This window comes from Medicago sativa, chromosome 7 (genome assembly GCF_051527215.1).
Source record: "Medicago sativa cultivar Bolivia chromosome 7, Bolivia_mono, whole genome shotgun sequence".
Lineage (NCBI taxonomy): Eukaryota > Viridiplantae > Streptophyta > Magnoliopsida > Fabales > Fabaceae > Medicago > Medicago sativa.
The window spans coordinates 5,741,595-5,761,633 of record NC_140755.1 but is presented as its reverse complement, the minus strand read 5'-3'; the positions used below and the strand labels follow the sequence as shown (position 1 = coordinate 5,761,633).

General features: G+C 33.4%; 1 non-coding gene across 1 annotated transcript; it reads right to left on the bottom strand.

Annotated features, from left to right (window-relative positions):
• Window positions 1-16,820: 16,820 nt before the first annotated feature.
• On the bottom strand, window positions 16,821-16,927 carry LOC146903771 (small nucleolar RNA R71). The gene has a single exon (XR_015020764.1). It is a non-coding gene; the product is annotated as a small nucleolar RNA R71 (small nucleolar RNA).
• Window positions 16,928-20,039: the final 3,112 nt, after the last annotated feature.

Sequence of the window (20,039 nt, the reverse complement as noted above, 5' to 3'; positions counted from 1 at the left end):
GTCGTTTTAAAAAATTCATATTTAATTCATTTCATGTCAGAAAATTCTAAATTTTAGTAAACGAACCTTTCATAGTGTTCTAATATTGTCTCAAAAAAATCGTTCAAAAATTTAAGAGTTTAAGGATAATTAATCAAACTTTGTTTTAGCAGGGACTAAAATTATAAGTAAATTTTTTTTATAGGGACTAAAAATGCTATTAAAATTAAGTAGGGACTAAACTTACAAAGTCGCTATTTTATAGGGACTAGAAACATAATTAACCCTTGTTATATTTTCGCTCACCATAAATTTGTAGGAGGGTGCATGGAATTCCCAAAGTTATCTACCATGTATTTTCTCCATGAGATAGTCTTGTATGTCATCAAATCTATAGTGCCTAGATAGACACACAAAGATACACTTTTCTTCAAAATATTAAATCAATTTTTTAATTAATAAAAGAAGTATCTCGATGTGTATGTGTCTAAAAACTATAAATTTGTCATTTATAAATATTAAATCAATTAATCTTTTCCTCTCTATTTCAATCTAAATAAGTGATTTTCACATAGATCTAGGTTTTTTCTTTGTGATTTCATCATCTAAGTGTGGTGGTTTGTTGTTCGTCGTCTTGTGCGGCGCTGTTTGATTTTCCGTCTTCTTGCGGTGTTCATTTGATTCATCTTGAAAGATCGATTATTCAATCAAAGATTTGGGCGTCAACGTTGCAGATCTGGAGTCTATGGATATTCCGGTCACTTTAATTTTATCATATATTTTTGTAGGCATTATGCCGTTATATGCTATTAACTTGGATGCTGTGAGTTTGTTCGCAGATTCATCCTTTACGTTTTTAGCAGTGTTGAATGATGTAATCTCTCAATTTGAATGAATGAATATCATTTTATTTTTGTCAAAAAAAACTACTTTAAACCAACAACGTATTCAATTAAACTCATTTTCCTAATATGATTTTTTATTTGAAACAAAAGCTAAAAGGGCCTGCACTTTTATCACCCAAAAGAAAAAGCGCATGCACTTTATACTTTATCAAATTTTTTTCTTCTAAAAAAATAAATAACTAAATTAACGTTCACGGTCAATATTGCTCCAAAGAATAGAACTCATTCTGTTTATGAAATCTAAAACTCTACTTGGAGCTACTCTAGAATATTCTTATGATATCTATATCTTCATGTATACACCTCCACATATTATGTATCTTTAGCAAGACCACAAATTTGAGGATGAAACACTATATTCTCATTCCTCATGTGATCGATATCCATTAACTCATTGGTGATGTAGCTAGAGTACCAAAGATAAAAAAAATAAAAGAATTATGTCAGTAAAAATTTGTTTAGTTTGTAAAAAGTTGACTCATATTAAGTGTCCTCTTTTTATGGAAGAATCTCTTTGATGTATGTATAATAGTACTCATTAAACTCTAAAATCTACCCTAACTCCGATGAGTTCCAAAACTCAACTCACTTAACTTTTTTTGTAAAAAAAACAAAATATATAAAAAAATAATAATCAAAATTAATTGATCATCTTACACTCTCATCCACCATTCACAAGACATAATTAAATTCGTCCCCACGTTTTTCTTTATGCACTCCTATAGTAATTAAGCAATATTTTTTACCAAGTACAATAAGGTTATCCTTAACTGGTGGTGTTATTTCTTTAAAGGACACCACATCAAACATTCTTCTAATTACTTTATCAAGGAATATGTAACTTATGGGGTGTTTCTTTTAGGGATCATTTAGAAAATGTTTCAAAGTGTGGAACCTTGATCAAGTTAACTAAATAGCCGATTAATTCATTTTTAATTGTTATTAAATAACTTTAACATTATTGTCAACCAATAATAACACCAATGAATTATGTTGTATTGTAACAAATAAAGTGGATAGCTCAATTGGATGAAACTAATTGATAAGGAGTAATGAATAAGTAGTTGAATGTCCCGAGTTTAAATTTGAATAAAGGAGAAAAATTAATATGACAATTCGACCAATTAAAGCGAGTACTAGTCAATTTTTCAGTTGATATAATTTTTGTTGGACATTAGTCTGGTTGAATCAGATTGAACTGATGGTAAACTGGTGGAAGGAGGATGGTCATCTAATAATAATCTAAACATTTGGTCACATAAAAAAAAAGTCATGTCATAGCTATTTTTATAACAACTTCACTAAAATAAACTCTTATCATAAAAATAAAAATAAATTAATGTTAATTAGAAGGGAGGAAATAATGAGTCCTCGGGGGATATTGTGCTTAGTTCAAAGAATTCATCGATTGTTTGAGATGGACGAGGAAGTAACATTCTTATTGTGAGACCAATAATGATTGTAATTTTGCTTTCAATTGATTATTTATGAATTGCGTCCAACTTAAATTAGGGACTTATTGTTTGGATGATCTGAAAAATTTGTATCTTATTTGATTTGGTTGTACTTATTTTCGGCCCTCTTATTTTCCATTATTGAAAGAAGCTAAATTATTTTTCAAGTGTATAAGAAAATATTTGAGAAGTGCATGTGATTTTAATTGAAGAATAAATTGGTGACATATCCCACTTTATATATGGAAATGGATCCTCAATATCAATATTCGTTGGTGGATAATATATAACTACTAGTTTAATAGTCTTTTAGTCTTAACCCTTCTCCAGCCCTAACTAGTCGTGGAATCCATCTTATCTAAACATTATATTAATACAAAAAGGATATATAGGAGAAATTATCAAAATTCACTCTTTTCATATGTCTGCTCGTGTATTATCTATCTTTCCTTTTCTATCACATGCTACACACGGTGGGATTTAGTATGGGAAAAGAAAGTTGTTTCCCATGATGGGAAAGTTTAATAACAACCATTGATTTAATATTTTTTTATGTGGATGGCTCAGATCTATTATCTGGTAATGGTTTGAAACTTTTTGTTGGCTATTGTGTAACAAAGAAGCTGACCCCACCAAACTATTAAAAAATAATTATGCATTTGTTTTATTTTATTTTAATAGAGACATGTAAACCCCAACCAAACTTTGCTTCTTCTTCTTCGTCCAGCAACATGTTAGTGTCTCTAAAAAATTTAACCATGTTAGTGTCTTATTTTAAAATTTAACCATGTTAGTGTCTCTAAAAAATTCTTCCCTTAGATCCTTTGTTCTCTTTGTCGCCACCCGAAAAGGTTTTTGAATTAAAGCATTGTTCTTAACATAACCATTATTTACATAAATTACTGCATTATTTTTTCCAGAAATTTTCTGGTTCTTTCATTTCTAGCCAAAAATTGTAACTCTTTCACTATTACTGGATGAAGAGAACATGGAAGGGTTGCTATTTTGTACACATGGAGATAATGCAAGGAAACCAATTATATGAAAATAGTTCCTTCAATAGTAGAATGGATTTAAAAATTCAATTGAAATGTTTAAAGAAATTTCCATAATCAGAATAAGGAAAAAATTCAGATTCTGGAACTGCTGTGTTCGTTCATCTGTCACATGAATCTGATTGCAAATGTTGAGAAATCAATAAATAATAAATCAGATTGTCAACAATAAGAAAGATGCAGAGAAGAAGAACGCATTTTGTAAACATTGACCAATGGGAAGCGATTTATTTGGCATTTTAATTAATTATTTTTTATCATCACAACAAGTCATGACTGCCAGCTGCAGGTAAAAAGCAAAGTTTCCCATGGTGGGAAAAAACTTTGCTTTCCCAGGTTAAATCCCACCTACACGTTATTCTCTTTCACGACTTTCTCTTCCTTTTCCATCTATACCTCTCTTACACCTCTCAAATAAGGTGGAGTTTAGCATGGGAAAGGAAAGTTGTTTCCCATGATGGGAAAGGCTAAGCATGACCATAGATATATTAATTTTATATTTCAACGGTTTAGATTGTTTACCTGGTAATTGTAATGACTTTTTGATGGGAAACATTGAAAAAAAATGATGACCCCACCAATTCATTGGTTTTTCTGCCGTACTGGCTTTTCTGCAGTATGTGATTACCCAATTCAAATATCTCATGTTTTGGTTGTTTAATTGTTTGTTTGGGGAATAAACCAAGATTTAAGCCTGGTTATATTAAAACTAGTGGTCGGTTAGGTAAACTAAAAAATTAATGTATGTAAATTTATAAACCAGTGGTCAATTAGTTAAATTACATTAAAAAATTAGGCTACACAAGATTTTTTTTATTATTAAATAAGAAAATTAAATTAAATTAAATTAAATTAAATACGAAAACATTATTACGTAAAAAATGGGTTAAATAAGTTTTTTGTCTTTTTTTGGTAGTGGTCGGGGTTTAAACCCCTGACCTTGCATATTTTATGCATTGTCCTTACCAACTGAGCTATGCTCATGAGGACAATAAGTTTTTTGTCTCTATAAATATAACGAATTTTGATTTTGGTCTCTAAAAAATTAAATTGAATGTTTTTCATTCTCGCAAAAAAATTATTTTGTTTTTGGTTTTTAATAACCATTTTATTTTCATGTAAATGTTAAAATTATAACTTTTTTATGTTCAAATTGTATGCATGTTATGTCCTTTTATTTTGTTCAACATTTATATATTTATATTATGTTCAAAAAAAGGTCAAATCATGTTAAAATTGTATTCGTTAGGAACAAAACATAAAACAAAATTTTTTTAGAGACGAAAACCAAAATTTAATACATTTATAAAGACAAAAAACTTATTTAATCCAAAAAAATTGACAAAATTATCAGGTAAAATTTTAAATTAAGCAGTACGTTAATATAATAAGTCAAGCAGTTCGGTAATAAGCTCAAGGAGAATTGTTAGCAGTATATCTTATTTTTGTGTAGTCTTTTTTTATCCGTACCTAATTAATATTGATTTTAAGAATAATACAGGGGGAGTACGTAATTAGTTTTGAACAGACTATATTTTCTTTTTCTCTTTTTTGCAAAAAACCCACTATATTTTGTTAACTAATCACTCCTTATTATTGAAATTATTTGATTAAAAGAATAATAATGGGCTACGTAATTGATCTTGAATTTTTATTTTAGTTTTGTTAATAAATTATTGTTGGAATTATTTTTAATTATAGAGTAATAATGAGCAGGGTTAGTACCTACTAGTCACTAGTGTGTAGGCGTAGCTTTTCTTTGTTTGCATGTTCAGAAAATTGGTCAGGAAAAAGGCAGAAGGTATATTTTATTGTTTGCCTCAACCGGTGGTAACTGCCACGTGCCCTTTAAAATGTAACTTTCCCATCCTGGGAAACAAGTTTACTGTCCCAGGCTAAACGCCACCCTCAAATAATTCTAAAATGAAGTATAAGAGTTGAGACAACCATTATCTCCTACCCTATCGAATTCAATGGTTGAAGACTAAATCAAAAACTAAAATTGTAGATAGCCAAGTGTAAAAAGTGAGTGGTGAGGGAATCCAAGTGCTCCCTTTTTTTTTTTTTTTTGGTACAACCAAGTGCTCCCTTTATTCTAAGGTGTATACTAGTACTATATTTATATTCCATATATGTGCTGACCATGCATTAATTTTCTTTTCTGGTTGTAGTGCCTACGAACGAGTAATTAATAGATTTTGAGAGTATCTATTTTGTGGCTATGGATCAAACATCAATCTAGACTTGTTAGTGCTCCTATCCATTTGACATACAAAGTAAAGACAACTACGTACTTAGTGAGTCTAGTTACCTTAACATTTAACCATTTTGGCAATTTTCATGCAAATGCATTTTGCAAATTAAATGTACAATGTATCCATCAACTTTTTTTAAGTGCAATTTAATGGTTATACAAACATAACTGTAGAAAAATCCCTTAAAGATTTGTTTTTTTTTTTTTAAAAAATTTAAACATAATATATATCAAGATGTAGAGGCAAAAAATATTTTGTACAAGTTTACATATGTAGCTCAAGCGGTTGAGTTGTGACACCTAAATGAGTTTTTATAAGAATATTCTAAAAACTCCGGTTAATATTATATTATAATGGTTTTGCTAACGGATGTCTAAATGTCATTGTTTTAAGTATTTTAAGTTAAAAAATTAGTTGTCAATTCACAATGTATTAAATACATTATTGAACAATGCTCTTATATTTAAATTTATTTATATGTAATCTTAAGTAAATTGGACATTTGTAACTATGTAATCTTATGGTGAACATTTAATTTAATTTTTAAAAAGCTTATTGTATGTGCAGTTGTGAAGTTGATATATAACAATATGTATAATTCAAAAAATCTTTAAAATTAATTATTTTTCTAGAAGAGATGCTCATGTACACATAAACATCCTTTTGCTTTATTTCTTTTGGTTTATATTTTCTCTTTAAAGTATGACAACAACTTTAAGAAAACAATTCCTCTAAAAAAACTAAATAATTAAGTAGAATAGAGAGAAAAGATAGAATCTATTGATGACAAGTGATCACCTCACGAAAGGCAAGGCCACAGCATATATAAAAGCATGGGTATGCAGTAGAACCAAATGAGCAAATTATCAAAGCATACATTATTAATTATGCATATTAAATCAGCGAATTCCCTTGTTGTCGGTGGTGTAATAGGAGAGGTTTTGGACCCCTTTACAAATTCAATGTTTTTGAGGATCGTTTATGACAATAACAAAGAAGTCATCAACTGTGGTGAGCTCAAACCCTTCCAAATAGTCAACCCATCAAGAATTCAAGTAGGTGGAAATGACGTCAGAACTCTATAAATGGATCCCCAAAGATGAAAGAAAGCTACCCCTTAAGAGAAAATTCATAGAGTCAACACACCACTTATGGAATGTCAGGTGCTGATCCGCTTAATATTGATGATCATTTCATTCAGTTTACTCACTCTACATGTCACTCAAAGGCTCGACAATCCTTCCTCCAACATATTTGGTTACTTTGTGCATGGTTGGTTTGGAATAAACGCAATAATAGACTTCATAACAATATCCAAACCAACATGGAACATCTAGTAGAAAAAGTTAAATATCACTCTTTGTGGTGGCTTAAAGCTAATAAGGCCAATTTTATGTACGGTACTCAAAGATGGTGGTCGGACCCTTTATTATGTTTGGGTATCGACTGACCTTCGCTTTGACTATTCATTGTATGACTGACTGTTTTTAGGGGTGGCACTTTTAGTACATCTTGTACTTAGGTGCTCCCTGCCGTTGTTAATATATTCCATTTTTATATCTTAAAAAAAAAAAGCCATTCCTTGTTTGTCCTAGCCAAAAACTTTAATTTGGCCAACTATATTTTAAATTTCTTACCCCCCAAACTTTAAAATAAATTTTCTAGCAGTCCAAATAGGCCAAATCACACAGATTGTAAAATAAATTATTATTTTTAAAGAAGATTGTAAAATTAATATCAACCCCCTCCAACACCCTAGAAATAAAAACAATAAACATTTGGAAAAATTCACATCTAATAAACAAATTTAATTCCGGTTCCTGGACAATGGGTATAATTTACATCACCAATATGGAGAAGGGGACATAGAGACGACTTGGTGCGGCGGCGTGTCCTTCATCACGATGATGCGGCGTGTGTGTCAGGTTGTGGGAACACAGAGACGACAACACATCTTTTTTTAGGCTGTTCTATTTTCAGCTCTCTATGGTCTTATATGTGGCTTTGGTTGGGTATCTCTTCGGTTTTTTCTAGTGACATCCGACAACATTTTGTTCAAGTTACTAATATGGCGGGCTTGCCTAGATTCACCCATTCATTCTTCACAATCATTTGGTTTGCCTCTATTTGGATTATTTGGAAGGAGAGGAATCACCGTGTATTCCAAAACATGGCTTCTAATTCTTCAACTCTTATAGAAAAGGTTAAACTCTATTCTTTTTTATGGTTGCAATCAAAACAGCCGACATTTAGTTACAACTATCATGATTGGTGGAAACACCCGCTCCTTTGTATGGGTGTCCACCTGTAAGTTATCTTGTCGGTGTAGGCAGGTGCTTTCTTTGTATTTTCCACCTTGAGTTTTTAAATACTTTTGTGTGGTTTGCCTTTTGCACGCCTTGTGCGGGGTAAATCACAATTGTTAATATATCATTTTAGTTTGTTAAAAAAAAATATGGAGAAGGGGAGAATTGTGGTTCAAACACTCTTCCCATGTATCAAACATTCCCGAACTACCCATGTAGATATACACTTACAAGATTGTGATTTTGTAATTTCTTATATATAGAAACAAGTATCGAAATTTAAAAAAAAGTATTGAAGATATAGTTATATTTTCTCACAGACCATAAATTGGTCGGAGGGTGGAACTTTAGAGTTAATTTTTTTTTTTTAAAGGAAAGAGTTTATTTCATTTAATTAAATATAAGTTTAATGATACATTTCTTAAGGTTGTTTTCCATAAGATAGTCTTGTGGTCACCAAATAAAATCTCTAGTGTCGGTGACCTTAACTCCAATGATAGGTCACCAAATAAAATCTCTAGTGTCGGTGACCTTAACTCCAATGATAATAAATAATAGGATATCTTTATTTATCTTTATTTTCCATAAGGTTGTTTTCCATAGAATATCTATTAGATAATTTAACTGTGTCATGGCAATAATTATTAGTTAAACTTAATTTATCTTGCTTAAAGAAAAAGACTTTATTTACTCCATCCGTCCCGCAATACTTGACCTACTTAGTCATTTCACACAGATTAAGAAAAGTGTAAAGATGAAAGAAAGAGAATGATATTTTTACTGAATTGCCCTTATTATTTTTAAACCTTCATTTTTTTAAGTAATGATTACTTTCTTTGTTCCACTACAAACTTTTACATGGAGACCACAAAAAGTAACTATAAGGGGTAAACTTGTCAAATTAAGCTTAAAAATTTGAGAAGGTCAAGTATTGTGGGACAATTTTTTTCTCCAAATATGTCAAGTATTGCGAGACGGAGGGAGTATCTTATAGTAAATGTTTGGATTAGTCAACCCTCTTTTTCCTAAAACCTATAATCGTGACAACATTAAATATTTCAAGATTTTCTTCAAATTATTAGACCATCTACATCAGAGCATCCGTTTTAAGTGTTTAAATGGGACCCTTTTGTCCACATCGCTCATTTTACAATAATACTCCATCCGTCTCATAATAATTGTCTCTTTAACATTTTTTATTTTTCTCAAAATAATTGTCACTTTAGAATACCAATGCAGCATTTATTATTTTTTTTCATTATTATATCCTTATTTCTTGAATTTTATCCAACTTAACTACTCCGCTAACTACAATTAATAAGGGTATTTTAATAAATGATATTAATTTTACCATTAAAATTAACACAATTAATTATTTTCTTAATAATCGTGCACAAACCTTAAACGACTATAATTTAGAGATGGAGAGAGTACTTAACAATCACCAATATTCTCCAACCCAACACCACAAAAGAAATTACTAATTAAGTCCCACAAATAATTCTATATCATTACATTTTAACACAATTTTATTTATTTCATTATGATTTATTAAATGGGGTTAAAAAAATGAAGAGAGGATGCTTCCATAGCCACCCTTCTCCATAGACACCCAAATATCTGCAAGGGGAAGTACTCACCATTGTGAATGACCTTAGGTATTGAGAAATGATATTTGTACAAGAGGGTTGTTTTTTTGACAAGGAATACTTCCAATTGACACATGGAAATTACTTTAAAGCCCCTGGCGGTAGTTAACTACCGCTGGGAAACACGCCGGTAGTTAACTACCGCTGAGTGCCAGCGGTTGTTAACAACCGCTGAAAAACACCTATTTCTGTCTTCTCCTCTTATTCTTGGTAGTGTGTCTTCTTCCTCACAAACACCTTTTTCTCTCTTCTCCTCTTTCTGTCTTCTCCTCTTATTCTTGTTAACAACCAATCTTATTCTTGTTAACAGCAATGAAAGCAATGACAATTACACATAACAACTTATCAAAATAAATCCTAACTCCCCAATTTATTTCCTTCAGAACCAAAATCAAAATAATTATCCTATACAATTTTATTTCTCTTCTTGTTTGTTGTCTTGGCTGATGCAAATTTTAGAAAATACAATGAAGCTTGTTGTGGTGGTTTTCCAGATCCCAATTTGTTCTTGTTGTTTTGATGTTCCAGATCTCAACTTTGAGGAAGAAAAAATTGGTGAAGATGAATGATTTATTTGACGAACACAAATGAATGAATGAATTAATGAAGATGAATAGTTTGTTTCAGATTAAATTCTTTTATATTCATTTCTCTATTTTAATTCAAGAACATTTTTGAAAGAAAAATGAATTGAGAGCTGAAGATGTTACTTCCTTCATGACATGATAAACAAATTGATGCAAAAATAAATTGTAATTGATTAATAGATAAACAAGTGATAACAGAAAATGGTTGGGATGGAAGGGAGAATAGAGATGGAAGGGATGAGAGAGAACAGAGATGGAAGAGAACAGAAAATGAATTCAGCGGAACAGAAAATGAATTCAGCGGTAGTTAACTACCGCCGGGTCTTCAACGGCAGTTAACTACCGCCGGGTCCTCAACGGTAGTTAACTACCGCTGGGGGCATTAAGGTCATTTCCATGTGTCAATAGGAAACTTCCATTGTCAGAAAAGCAATTCTCTTTGTACAACCATTTTGCAACAACTTTTTGACAACTTTCTCTCTCATACTCACATTATAATTTTATTCTCTCTCTTCCTTTTTCTCTCTCTATTATTTTTGACCAATAGAAATAAAGGAAAATGAAGTTGTCACCAATGGTTGTTCATATATCATTATTTTTGCACCAAAAAAATTTCACGGGAAACTTTTCTATATTAGGAAAATCCATATTTTCAAAACTTGAGGAGAATTGCACCAAAATCAAGAAAGAAACAAATGAGAGCAATATAGACACGGCAATTCATAAGAAATGGAAATGAGAACATGGATACAAGCCAATAGAAACATAGAATTAGATACTTGATGAGTCTATTATCCAAAAAACATATATTCGATGAGTGGTGTCCAATATTCTTTTTCCTAATGTACTTTTGCTTGGCAATTTTTTCTTCTTGTTACATTTTTTTTTTCGTAGGCTCTATAAGAAAAGTAACTCCGATACTTCATACTTTTCATAAGATTATTAAAGACTTTAATCATAACCATTTCTAAGAATCACATATATAATCATGGGCGATTTTACCCCCAGCTAGCCCGGGTACGCGCCCGGGCTCAACCCATACTTTCTTTGTATCACTACGAGAAATTTACAAGAAATTTGACTTTTAGTGACGGCCAAAATCCGTCACTACAGGGCAAATTTCCGTAGCTAAATCTGTCTGTCATTGTCAAATGACTGTCATGGCATGTTTTCCACCTTTACCTACGGAAAAAACCGTAGTTAATTCTAAGGAGACCATTTTAAAAATATTATGGACCTCTATCTACGGTTTCGGCTGTCACTAAAACTTATGTTGTTTTATTTTGCCCAGGCTCCAAAAAAATTCTGGCTCCGCCACTGTATATAATTGATTATAGTTTATATCAAAATTAAACTCTTATAAATTATTTTATGAATTTAACTTGTATACATTATTATAAGTATAAAAACGTTTTGCTTACACATACATCCAAATATATTTAAGGATTATGTTGTTTTGTTATTTAATTGTACAATATTATCTCAAATATTTATGTCATAAATGTGCTTAAATGTATATGTAGAACTATTTTAAATCAACAACATATATTCAATAAACTATTGTCCTTGTGAGCTTAGCTCAGTTGGTTGGGACAATGCATAAAATATGCAAGGTCCGGGGTTCAAATCCCGGCCATTTGGAGTTCAAACCCCGGCCACTACCAAAAAAAACTATTGTTCCTAAAATGATTTTTTATTTTTTTGATTAAGAAAATGATTTTTTATTTGAAACAAAAGGTAAAAGGGCCTCCTGCACTTTTTTTTTGAAAAGAAAAAGCGCATGCACTTTATACTTCATTTTTTTTCTTCTGAAAAAATAAATAAATAAATTAACCCTCACGGTCAATATTGCTCCATACAGTATAACTCAATCTGTATGAAATCTAAAACTCTACTAGGAGCTACTCTAGGATATTCGTATGATATCTATATCTTTATATATACACCTCCACAAATTATGCATCTTTAGCAAGACCACAAATTTGAGGATGAAACACTATATTCCAATTCCTTCCTCGTGATCAATTTCCATTAATTCAAGATGATTTAGTTGTTAAATAGTTGAATCATACGCAGGGACGGATGCAGGTATAAGCTTACGTAGGCTTGTGCCTGCACTAAATTTTTAATTATATTTTTTATAGTAGTATAATATAGTAAGAATTGATATTTTGACCATATAATCCACATATATTACAAATTCTTTCTCTCTTGGCCCATACATACAATCACATGTGACACAACAAGTAACAACACAACCACCTTCATGTTTCTAAATATAAAAAAATAATAGGAAAATATTACCTAGTGTCCCGGAACACTAGTTAAAGAAACATGTATAGTAAAAATTTCTTAGAATCTGTGTAATCAAGTATTAAAAAGTGTATAAAATGTAGTCTTCAATGTAAAATTTACTTTTTTTGTTTTTTTAACTCGTGTCAGGGGCACTATTTAGTATGACCCAAAACAATAACTTATTATAACAAAATAAAATTATCACAAATTATTCAATGTTTTTGAGAATATCAACAATTAGTAAGAACAATTATGATTTACTAGACTCTAACCCGTGCGATGCACGGGTTTTGTATATAAATATCATATTGATTGTACATTCAATACTATGCTATGAAGATTTTTCAGAAGAAATCACGGAATTGACTGAAAGCGAATAGAAAACAGTGAGACACAGAATTGCTATCTTCTTCGCGGAGGCGGTGGTTTGCGGCGGCGGTGAGGGATCAGAGATCCGAACTCGAATCAGTGAGATGGTGGGAAGGATGTGGTTGATTTCATGGAGAGAGAGAGAGAGAGAGAGAGAGAGAGAGAGAGAGAGAGAGAGAGAGAGAGAGAGAGAGAGAGAGAGAGAGAGAGAGAGAGAGAGAGAGAGAAGTGAAGAGATAATTTGGGGGATGGATAGATGGATCGATAACTTTTTGAAAGGAGATGGAGCGATAACTTTGTTTCCTAATACTTGATGAGAGAGAAATTGAGCATTGGAAACTAACATATATCACAGTAAACAACTAATAAAGCTAAAACGAAGGCTATTATTAATTTTAGAGCCAAAATCACAAACTAATAATACAACTAATAAGACCTAATAATCACAAACTAATGATGCAAATTTAGAGCCAAAATTTTAGGGTTGAGGATTAGCATTTAATGATACAAATTTAGAGCCAAAATTTTAAGATTGAGTTGTTGCAAACCTAATAAGGGATTAGTGGAGGAAAAAATTAGGTTAAGTTGCTGCAAACTTAACAAAATTATTTTTTTTTTGAAGAAGACTTAACAAAATTAATAAATAAGGATATTTCTTTTTCTGGTCAAGTAGTTTAATGACTAAAAATTCGTGTCACAATGACCCTGCCAACTAAGATATGTTTATTAGTCCTACAAAATTATATATAAGGTGCCCCCACCATTCAAAATGTCTGGATCCGTCATTGATCATACGAGTGAGTTTAATTTATACGCTCTCAACTTAAAAACCTCTTTAATAATATTCATGTTAGCACTTGTTGAATCTTGAAATTTGTCCTAACTCTATTGAATATTTGAAGTTCAACTCGTCTAAATTTTTTTTATAAAAAATTCTAAAATATGTATAAAAAAAACCAAAATTATTTGCTCACCTCACCTCAGACTCTCATCTACCATTCAAAATTAATTTACCGAATATTAAATTAAAGAGTTTCTACTGTATGTATAATAGTACTCATTGAACTCTAAAATCTACCCTAACTCCGGTGAGTTCCAAAACTCAACTCACTTAACTTTTTTTGTAAAAAAAACAAAATATATAAAAAAATAATAATCAAAATTAATTGATCATCTTACACTCTCATCCACCATTCACAAGACATAATTAAATTCGTCCCCACGTTTTTCTTTATGCACTCCTATAGTAATTAAGCAATATTTTTTACCAAGTACAATAAGGTTATCCTTAACTGGTGGTGTTATTTCTTGAAAGGACACTATATCTGTAATATCCCGCCTGTCAGTATCGGAATATTACCAGTCGATCGTGTCAGAAGATTAATATTTCGAAAGAAGGTTTGAAGGAAATATTTTTCAAGTGATGTCAGCTCATTACGTAATAAATATCAGAGTCGGATTCAACACGTTTAAAGGCAAGGGTATAATGGTAATTTCACCCTAAAGGATATTTATTTTGAATTGAGGCCCAAAATATCTCATTTTTCAACCTCTTTCTCTTTCTAGGTTAGAGAAAAGAGTTTTGCTCTCTCTTCTCTCTAACCATCGGCCTCTCTCTCTCTCCTTATCTCCTCAAATTATCAAATCTTCCTCTTCATGGATTATTAAGTTGGTAATGAATCATGCATCATGATTTCTTCTCCTCCTCTTTCAAGAACAATTAGAGACTTTGGGGGAATTCCAATACTTCTTCTCCTCTTCATCAACTTTACTTGAAACTCCATCTTCTCAAGGGTTTTGGTTTGGCAAAGTTGGAATTTGAAACATGAGTTGTTTTAGTCTTCATAGTTCATGGACCAAGAAGCTAGGGCCTTGAGTTTGTCTTTAAGCTTTGATGTCAACTTGGGGTCAAGATCATGAACTAGGGTTTCAAGAGAATCAAGTAGTGGGTTGATGATGTTTGTGGTAGGTATGCAATATTGGAAGCAACTAGTGAAAGATGGAGCAAGAGCTAGAGCATGGGTGGTGTTTCTTGAATGACTTAAAGCTTTGGAAGCAAGCTAGGGTTTTGTTATGTGATGATGATGATGCTTGAGAGATTTGGGATCAATTACAACACGATAGGTGAGTTCCTTAGTTAGCTTCTGATGAGTCATAGATAGTATTATTTATTGCCTTATTTAGTTTAGTTTTATTTTAGATTTGATTTTATTTTATTGCATTTTATTTTAGTTTAGAATATTTTACTTCAAATTGTGTTTTATTTTATTTTAGGAATAAATATATGGTGGAAGGTGTCTTGGAGCAAAAGAAAGAGGACTGGAGCAAATACAGCGCAAGAATACGAAGATACGGGACAAAAATATGTTCCCACCAAGTCAGAAGCTTGGCACGGCCAGTGCCAACATGTGGCACGGCCGTGCCACCCTCCAGAGCCACTTTTGCTGCTTTTTCTTCAAGGCCAAGTTACCCTGTTGCAGCTTTACTGTTTTACCCTTTTAGTTGCTTAGTTTCTAAGTCGATTGTAAAGCTATAAATAGAGTAGCTCTCCACCATGAACAATCATCCTTTACTTTGTTTATTTCAAGTATTATTTTAATAAAAGTCTTTTATTTCTCTTTTACTTTCTTTGCAATTTATTTTACCGTACTTCTCTCTTCTTCCTCCATGTCTACGATGAACATGAGTGAGTAGACTTCTTAGTCTTAGGATTATTGGGGAGTCTAATGACTCAATCCTAAACAAAACATATCTAAACCCTAATTTCCATGTAACCCTAATTTCTAATCTGGATTCACCGTCTTAACGTGGATTAACAATTATCAAACTGTGGAAGCGAAAGCGGAGGGTTTGATAATCGTTAATCCATCATCCCAAACATCAATTCATAAAGCGAGAGCGGAGCTTTGATGTTGGAACAAGTGAATCTAGACAATAGTTGCAAAACAGTGAAATAGTCTTTGCAACTATTGAGACAAAGAGTAGTTTCAATCCTCTATGCATCTTCTAGTAATCATGTCAGTGAAATAGGCTTGGTCGCTAGAAGTAAACTCTCACCGGACTTTCATCGGAAAGGTGAGGGGCTAAGGGAAACCGGTCTTTAGAAATTAGTGTGTAAACCATGAAATTAGAAGTTTAGGTTTTGTCAAGTGAAGGATTAGTTATTAAGATGAACCAATGATCCTAAGGCCCTTTTATTATTATTGTTTTTACCTTCAGCAATCAAACTCTTTCTAATCAACTTTCTCTCCTCTAATCATTCATTAAAAGTTAATTGAATTGACCAACTCCCTAGCGGAACGATACTCTACTTACTACTATTACTTCGATAGGCCGTGCGCTTGCGGTTTGGCTCTATCAAGTTTTTGGCGCCGTTGCCGGGGAGTTAACTAATTTGATTAGCTTTTTCTTAGTGATTAGAATTCTCTCTTCTTCTTTCTCTTTTCTTTTTATTTTTATTTTTACCTTTTTTATTTTTCTGTTATCGTTAACTTCTTGGGTTCTCAACCTTGTATGCGAAGAACTAGAAATCAAGCGGTATTCATACCCGAGATCGAAAGGTTCTTACATAGAAGGAGGAGAGCAGCACAAAATAACACCGCCATGGCCAATCGCACTCTCAAAGAGTATGCAACGCCGTCTACGGCTGAGCCACAAGCTGTTATTGTGTACCCAACGGTTGAGGATGACAACTTTGAAATCAAGCCTGCCCTACTTAACTTGGTGCAGCAAAACCAATTCTCGGGATCCCCCACAGAGGATCCCAATCTTCACATCTCTGTTTTCCTACGAATTAGTGGAACCATGAAGGAGAACCAAGAAGCCGTAAGACTTCATCTCTTTCCCTTTTCCTTAAGGGATAGAGCTAGCGCTTGGTTCCATTCCCTCGAAGTCGGTTCCATTACTTCATGGGATCAGATGAGGCAAGCATTCCTTGCCCGTTTCTTTCCACCATCTAAAACCGCTAAACTTAGAGACCAAATCACACGGTTCAATCAAAAAGATGGGGAATCTCTCTATGAGGCGTGGGAGCGTTTCAAAGAAATGCTAAGACTTTGTCCCCACCATGGCCTAGAGAAGTGGCTTATAGTCCACACTTTTTATAATGGCTTGTCTTATACCACTAAGATGTCTGTTGATGCAGCTGCAGGTGGAGCACTTATGAACAAGAATTACACGGAGGCGTATGCCTTGATTGAAGACATGGCTCAGAATCATTACAAATGGACCGACGAGAGAGCCATCTCTAGTTCTTCATCCTCCAAAAAGGAGGCAGGTATACACGAAGTCTCTAACTATGATCACCTTGCTTCTAAAATTGATACACTAACTGAAAAACTTGAAAAATTCAATGTTAGTGCTATCAATTCTGCTTCTACTCCTTCTTGTGAAATATGTGGTATAACTGGTCATGCTGGTGTTGATTGCCAACTAGGTAGCGCTACTAACGGTGTTGAGCAAATGAACTATGCTCAATACAACCAAGGGATGCGACAAAATCAAAATTTTTATAAAAACCAAAATCCCTATGGACAAGTAGCACCACCCGGTTATGCAAACAACCAAAGATTCACTCAAAAATCCAATTTGGAAATTTTGTTGGAAAATTCTATTGCCAACCAAAACAAACAACTTCAAGAACTCAAAAACCAAACTGGATTTCTGAATGATTCTCTTTCCAAGCTCAATACCAAGGTTGATTCTATTGCTACTCACTCTAAAATGCTTGAAACTCAAATCGCTCAAATAGCCCAACAAGTGGCTACATCCTCCCAAACACCGGGAGTCTTTCCTGGTCAAACCGAAGCCAACCCCAAAGCCCAAGTTAATGTCATATCTTTTAGGGGTAGTAAGTTAGGCGAAACTTTTGCTAAGGTTAAAAACATTGGGAGAGAAAATGTCAAGCCCTTAGGTGATAAAGTTGTGATAGAAGAAGCTAAATCACTTGGAGAAAACAAAACTCCATCCCCCTTAAATCCCGAAAAGCTTAAATTAGAGGGTAAATTTGAAAAATTTGTTAACATACTTAGGAAAATTTGCATTAAACTTCCCTTTGCTGAAGCTTTGTCTAGGATGCCTCTTTATGCCAAGTTTTTAAAGGAAATTTTTTCAAAGAAAAGGGCTATAGAGCATAATGAGACAATAGCCTTGGCTAAGGAAACTAGTGCAATCATCCAAGAAGCACCCCCTAAGCTTAGAGATCCAGGTAGCTTTGCCATACCATGTGAAATTGGGAATGAAACCATAAACAAAGCCTTATGTGACTTAGGAGCTAGTGTTAGTTTGCTGCCTTTGTCTCTTCTTAAAAGGATAGGGATAGGAGAATTGAAACCTACCGAAATGGAACTAAAGATAGCTGATCGTTCTACCATGAAACTTGTAGGATTTGTCGAGGACATACCTATTAAGATAGAGGGGATATACATCCCCACTGATTTTGTAGTCGTTGACATTGAAGAGGACGATGACGTCCCTATAATCCTAGGTAGACCTTTCCTCGCAACTGCGGGAGCTCTCATTGATGTGAAACTTGGTAGGATAGTCTTTCAAGTGAGTGATAAAATGGTAGGATACGAGTTGGAAAATGTTATGAAGGGTCCCGCTCTTTACTCTTGTTGCATGCTTAACGATCATGTTGTGAAAGAACATTTTATAGCGTCATCTACACAATATGATATCTTTGATCCATTCTAAGGACTCTTTCTAACCGTCAAGCTAATGACATTAAAAGAGCGCTTCGTGGGAGGCAACCCACGCATTTAATCGCTTTTGTTTTGTTTTTCTTTGTTTCAAGTTGTTTTGCAGGTAATTGTCCAAGTGTGATTCGAAAAAAAATCAAGAAATTGAAAAATTCTGAAGCCCCCAGGTCCAGAAAGGTGGCACGGCCCGTGCTAGGTATGGCACGGCCGTGCCAAGTTTTTAAGTAAAAAAGGGCCATTGAAGTCAGAATGTTGGCACGGCCCGTGCCAAGGGTGGCACGGCCGTGCCCGACCTCTACACCCTATATCACAAATTTTTTCTCTTCTTCTCCCTCATTCTCAAACCACAAACCTCTCTCTACCTTCAAACTTCTCTCTAAACCTCCATAACCTTCAAACCTTAAAACCACCATATCTCCCTCAATTCTTAACCAAATCACTCCATTCTTTCACCAATCAACCACAAACTTCACCCAAAACAAAAACCACCAATCAAAAACATCTTTCATCCATCCAAACCCACAATTCACCAAAACCCTAATCCTTCAAAACCTAACCCAAACACCACAAAACCTTAACCAATCTCCATATCCAAACCAACAAAACTTCCTTAAACATCAACCCCAACCCTAAACCAATCCTTTCCACCAAAAATTTTCCCAAACCCTAAACCTTCAAAACAAATCCTACCAAAGGTCAATGGCTTCAAGAAGAAGTGGTAAAGAACCAGCAAGCTCTCAAGGAGGACCTCCCCCAAAGAAGCAAGCCCAAGTGAAGAATCATGGGATCCAGTTCAAAAACAACAAGCAAAGGGACAGGTATAAAAATCTTATCTCTAAACATCTGCACCCTTCTCGTTATCCTGATTCCCATACTTTAGATATGCTAGAGCTGCTTGATGATGTTTCTAGGTTGATAGGAAAGTTAGGTTGGACTGAATTGCTGAAACCTATGAGGGGTTATGAAAATTTCACGTATGAATTCTTGAGCTCAATAGATTTTACTAAAGATAAGATGAATTTTGATAACCCTAACCATAGAGTTGTTTTCCGGTTAATGAATATTGATTATGACATGTCCCTTCAGCACTTTTGTGATGCCTTAGGCTTTGCAAATGAGGGATATATTCATGATCATTGGGATCCCAGCCTTAAACCGGATAACTATGACCCAGCTGCCTTTTGGAAACAAATCACCGGTCTTAACAAATACGTCCCTAGGGCGAACAAAGCTAGCAATATTCACAACCCTGTACTTAGGTACCTTCAGAGGGTAATGACTTGCACTATTTGGGGTAGAACCGAGCTAGGAAACACTAGAACCGATGAATTGTTCATGCTTTGGGCAATGCTCCACAACCACCCCGTCAATACCTGTTTTTATTTGATTGATCACCTAGACTTTGTCGGTACTAGACCGGCCGGTAGAGGAGACATAGTGGTGGGTGGCATCATTACATATATAGCTAGGTGTTTTGGAGTGGGTG